This window comes from Octopus bimaculoides, chromosome 14 (assembly GCF_001194135.2).
Source record: "Octopus bimaculoides isolate UCB-OBI-ISO-001 chromosome 14, ASM119413v2, whole genome shotgun sequence".
In the NCBI taxonomy this organism is placed as follows: Eukaryota; Metazoa; Mollusca; class Cephalopoda; order Octopoda; family Octopodidae; genus Octopus; species Octopus bimaculoides.
In genome coordinates, this window is record NC_068994.1 from 498,953 (window position 1) to 505,323 (window position 6,371).

Sequence of the window (6,371 nt, forward strand, 5' to 3'; positions counted from 1 at the left end):
TGTATATATATATATATATATATATATATATATATAAATATCTGCAGTATATATAATTATGGCTTAGCTACACTATATGGATGTGTGTGTATGTTTGTGTGTGTGTGTGTATCTACACTGTATATATTCCAACCTAGTTAAGTACAGCACGTGTGAATGCAATATACATCTAACACCAGAGTGTATATCAGCTGTCCATCAACTACCGCTAACCATTGGTGTACATCAGTGTTAAAAGCTGACACCCATCTTTTCTGGGTGCGGTATAGATCGGGGTGGGCCCTGTTGCACCCTTCTCTTCTTCTTCCTCCTCCTTCACCTCCTCCTACTCTTCTTCCTCCTCCTTTTCCTCCTCCTACTCTTCTTCCTTCTTCTCATTCTCCTCTTATACACACTCCCTTACTTTAACATTCCACATTACATCAACATACATGACACTACGGAGATGTTCGCCGACCTGTAAGTACAAAGTTGTGTGTTTAATCTACGTACACACACATATACATACACACTCACACACACACTCACACATTGCGCGCACACACACACATAAATACCCACGCACGTACATCAATGCATATACAAGACTCGTTTGTCTAGGGCCATATATACACATATATACACATATATACCATACAATCCCACATACACTTGTTATGTATATCATATGGATCTCCATTGTTTTCGACGATGAGTGAGTATTTGATCAGCTAAACTACTTGGATTAACGTATCTGTGACTGAGTTTGCCATAGGCCGTCGAAGTACTTCTCAAGCAGAGCATGACAAAGCTGCACCATTGTATTACTGGCGAGCTTCCTCATAGTTTCCGTTTCCTCAAATTCACTTCGAATGCCTGGCTGGACCGCTGGCCTTTGATTAAGATTCCTCACAATGGAATTTATCCGAGGTCTTCGTGATAAAGAATTTCACAACCCTTCAGCCCACGCTAAAGCTATACACACCCACATACAGGTGTATATGGGGTTCAATCAACCACGAGGAGAGAAATGGGGGCTCCACATCGGTGTCCCCTTAATTGGTTCTTTTATTCTTACAAATTAAAAGTTAATGCTCTACTCAGAGTATGAAAACGAAGTCGGGTCCCATGGCCGAATGAATGTGTGTGTGTGAGAGAGAGAGAGAGAGAGAGAGAGAGATTTCCGTGAATGATTTCATTGTTTTTTTTTTATGTCAGCTGATTCTACCCAAGTATTCTTATCATTAACATGCATGTATGTATTTATTTTTTGGTAGTGAAGGTATTCCGCTCATGATCTCAAAGTCGTGAGTTCGATTTCCGGCAATGCGTTGTGTCCTTGAGCAAGACACTTTATTTCACGTTGCTCCAGTCCACTCAGCTGGCAGAAATGAGTAGGACCTGTATTTCAAAGGGCCAACTTTGTGACATTCTGACACGCAGAATCTCCCTGAGAACTACATTAAGGGTTACGCGTGTCTGTGGAGTGCTCAGCCATGTGCACGTTAATTACAAGAGCAGGCTGTTCCGTTGATCGGATCAATTGGAACCTTCATCGTTTTAACTGACGGAGTGCTAGTTACTATACATACATACACACACACACACGCGCATATATATACTCTATTAATCTCAATAACATATACAGGCTATCAGATGTGAATGTAAATCGGAGGTCAATTTCTTACTGATCATGTTTCCGAAAATCCATGAATACTCATAGAATTTATATAACTAACAAGGAGAATGTGGAATGACCAAAAGTTGTTTTATTGCAGGAACTTACAATCGTTTCATCAATTTTGGATCTCCAGGGTACTGCTATATCATTATAGTCTATAGTTGTATATAAATATTATATAAATAATAATATAGTAATACTCTTGAAATCGAGAATCTGTGAAACAATTGTAAATGTATGTAATTAAACAATTTGCTCACTCCACACTCACCTTCTTAATAATTAGGTGTGTGTGTGTGTGTGTGAGTGTGTTTTACTCGATCTGTAATAAATATCAACTGCTATTAATTATAGCTACATGTAAAGCATTAAGCTGGTAGAGCCGTTAGTGCGTCGGACAAAATGTTTAATTGTATTTCTTCTCTTTACGTTCCGAGTCTACTTTGACAGTCGTTCCTCCGAAGTCGATAAAATAAGTACCAGTTGAATGCTGGGGTCGACGTCATCGACAAGATCCCTTCTCTCAAAACTTCGAAAGATGTATTATTATTATTATTATTATTATTATTATTATCATTATCATCATCATTATTATTACAATTATTAATGTATGTCTGTATATGTTTGTGTGATGTATCTCTCTTTCTCTTTTTCTCTCTCTCTCTCTCTCTCTCTCTCTTTCAATATATATGTATTTATGGATGGATGACTAGATAGATAGATAGATAGATAGACACTTCACCTCATATTGGCAAATCCTTCGAATAGCTCAAATGAAAAATATTTCAATTTGGATTCTATAAAGAACTTCAGTAAATTTCAAAGACATCACACACACACACACACACACACACACACACACACACACACACACACACACACACAGAGGGACACATACATACGCATAGATACAAATATATAGCTGCATTTTACACATACACTTTTAAAATCGATGTTGGGTTGCGTGAGCCATTAATTTTCTCTTTATTCAACGTTTGAGGTAAACAAACTAGAAAAGACGGCACTCCGTAGTCCCAGTCAAACCAATATGTAAAATAGATTCCACTCTACAGAACGTATTGAATCCTTTCGTTTTGTTGCTTATCAGAATCACTAAAATATTAAAGAGAGTGTATCTCCGTCGTTCAACGACGAGGATTTCGTTTTGGATCAACTCAGTTATCTGTCCATCAGTTAACATATAAATGACTGAGTATTCCACGGACAGGTGAAAGCAATCGAGCTGGCAGGATCAGCATGAGATAGTGAGACCCCTTTTTCAGTTACGGGTACAATCCATCCGACAAACTTCCGTACAGTTTCTCTCCACCCAGCTGCGATATGAACTTTTTAACCATTTCACTACAAATGTCGAAAATTGCTTCATCATATTGCTAACTTCTTAATTAATTAATTAATATCTCCCCTGCTTTAATCGGGAATATAATATGGATTAAACTGTCTTCTCCACCCGCATAAATTATGTTATTAAGTAACTCCTCCATTTACATGACACTCTTTACCATAATATGATTTCAATATTGATCACTGATTTTTAGCACGCCGAACAAAATGCTTTGCGGCATTTCGTCCGTTTTTACGTTCTGAGTTCAAATTTTGCCGAGGTCGACTTTGCCTTTCATCCTTTCGGGGTTGATGGAACAAGTACCAGTTGAATTTTAGGGTCGATGTGATCGACTTAGCCACCACCCACCGTAACTGCTGGCCTTGTGCCAAAATTTGAAACCAATATTGATCACTGATCTGATGATCAGACACACACACACACACATACATACATACATACATACATACATATATAAAGCAAGAGAGTTAGGGGTTGAGTATTCAACCCACTAAGGGATAGTATCTATCCAATACACTACCCAATTATTGTTACACTAGTGTTATACCAAGTGCAATAAGTGGGTGCGGGTATATATATATATATATACTCGACGGGCTTCTTTCAGTTTCCCGTCTACCAAATCCACTCACAAGGCTTTGGTCGGCCCGATGCTATAGTAGAAGACACTTGCCCAAGGTGCCACGCAGTGGGACTGAACCCGGAACCACGTGGCTGGTAAGCAAACTACTTACCACACAGCCACTTCTGCATATATATATATGTATAAAAAATAAACCTCCTTTCCGAATGATATAGACTCTAGGTTAGTTTCCTGGATTCCGAGGCGCATATATTCCCCACATGGATGATAAGCCAGTCTGTCGCAGAATTTCTCATTTTTGTCAGCTGAGTGGACTGGAGCAATGTGAAAGGAAGTGTTTTGCTCAAGAACACAACGCATCACCCGGTCCAGGAATTGAAACCACAATCTTACATCTATGGGTCGAACATTCTAACCACTATCCTATGCTCATTTCATTTCTCCCTTACCTTGATCGCTTCTTTTCTTTTTTCCTTTTGTATCTATGTATATACATATTTACAGGAGTGGCTATGTGGTAAGAAGCTTGCTTCCCAACCACATAGTTCTGGGTTCATTCCCACCTCGGGCCGACCAAAGCCTTGTTAGTGGATTTGGTAGATGGAAACTGAAAGAAGCCCGTCATATATGCATATGTGTGTGTGTGTGTGTGTGTGTTAGTGTTTGTCCTCCCACCATCGCTTGACAACCGATGTTGGTACGTTTACGTCGCTGTAACTTAACGGTTCTGCAAAAGTACTAGGCTTTCAAAGAATAAGTCCTGGGGTCGATTTATTCGACTAAAGACGGTGCTCCAGCATGGCCGCAGTCAAATGACTGGAACAAGTAAAAGAATAAATATGTTATATATGTTCTATATATGTTCTATATATGTTCTATATATGTTCTATATATATATATCGTTTGTAGAAAACATAAATCCGGAAAGGCACACTCTAAGATGTAGACCAGTTTACGTTTTAATGGGGAAGGCCGGTTTATGGGATTACTCTGGGTTTCCCGTCCATAAAGGGTTTAGCTTTATGGTGTATCGTCAGATAAAATATTTGTCAAGACGCTCTTCGAAGACCTCCACATCTACACCTCGCAAATAACTATGGTTGTTTGGCTGAATATTGAAGAGCTATATAGACCCTTAAAATCCAGGCTGTTACAGTACTGGGTCCTTATTCTAGACGAAGACGGGATCTTTCGTGATACGCAGTGCTGTCCAGTTCAGTGGTTCATATAGCTTTCAGTTCCAAAGTTGGGAGCTGGACCTTCCATATGTATATCACTGCATATCTTTCACGCCTTCTCTCGAGCTTCAGTTCCTTTTAGCCTTTCCCGGGACTCATTTGTTTCACCGAGTCAATCTTCTTTGTGTAGTGGCGTTCGATTGCCTCAAGTTCCAACGCCAGTTTGACGTCCAGCAAAGCCCACAGTTGGGAACAGTAATCCAGACGACCGAGAACGAAAGTTTTTCCATAGGAGTAGCAAGTTATCCTTCTGTTTCTGAATGAATCAGAATCTACACAACTACACTCACCAGCACAACGTTACTATCTTGCATATATGCACGCGTCTCTATAAAATGGCAGAGAACAGGAATTACCGAATGAACACCACCATTAGTCTACAGTTGTTTCTTCTATAAGATGCAGAACATTTTAGAAGCTCCGACGAAGCTCTAAGGTGAAGCACTTGCGTCTGAATGCATCGCCCAGACAGCTTCAAGTGAACATTCCTGTTCATTTATTAAATGCTCTGTACTCGACTAATGCTTTATTCTGAAGAATGAAGCTATTAATATTGCTTATTCCTAAACGAAACATTAATATGCATGCATGTATGTATGTATGTATGTATGTATGTATGTGTTCAATGAGTGAGTTTCTCGTTATGTGCCATCATTGTATTCCAACAAACAGGTTCGTATTTACTTCTCATTCAGTGATGGAGGAGTAAACAGCCACAAACTCCGAGTGGAGTCAGGCTGAATCATTGGCTGCCAAGCTGAAAAAAGAAATTTTCTCTAACAGACGACTCTTTCTGTCGTTTCGACAGCCAAACGTCTGTGACTATAATATGTGTGCGTTTACATTCAGACATACATACATATATATGTATTTATATATGTGGGTGTATATGTATGTATATAAACGCACATATGTATATACATGCATATGTGTATGTATTTATACATATATATATTGTGTGTGTGCGTGTGTGTTTGTATGCAGGTATGCGTGTGTGTGTTTTAGCACTCTAAGCACTCTTAATTAGATTTATATGACTTTTACTATTGATTGGTAATTAAATTAATGGTAATTAAATAAGTGATTAACGTATATGGGTGACTGCTTTAATGTACATACTATATATATATATATATATATACATATATATATATATACATATATATCTGTATGTATATATGTATATATATATATGTATATAATATATAAGTATATATATGCGTGTGTGTATATTATATATATATATATACATCTACATATATGTATACGCTACTCACTGTTTGTATGTATGTGTATATATTTGTCTATTTATACATACGTCATACAAACATACGTACATACGTAAACTGTTGATCTTATTTAAGTCGATTTGTGCGTGTATATGTGGCTGGGTGTGGGGCGAGAGAGAGAGAGAGAGTGACTTCTGGAGTAAAGAAGTCTTTTGGGGGCTTTTTACACTTTCCTTCTTTTTCTTTATGTATGTATGTATGTGTGTATATATATATATATATATATATATATACA

General features: G+C 38.0%; 1 protein-coding gene across 2 annotated transcripts in view; it reads left to right on the forward strand.

Moving 5' to 3' along the window:
• The window catches only part of LOC106870470 (fibroblast growth factor receptor-like 1), a 127,043-nt gene that overhangs the window by 24,807 nt on the left and 95,865 nt on the right, over positions 1-6,371 (forward strand). The window contains exon 1 of one of the 2 annotated variants that reach the window (XM_014916574.2): positions 415-459. The exons of the other annotated variant lie outside the window; for it this stretch is intronic. The gene's annotated coding sequence lies outside the window, so the exon portion shown is untranslated. Of the gene's footprint in view, positions 1-414; positions 460-6,371 lie in introns of those variants that run through there. 2 annotated transcript variants of the gene reach the window in all.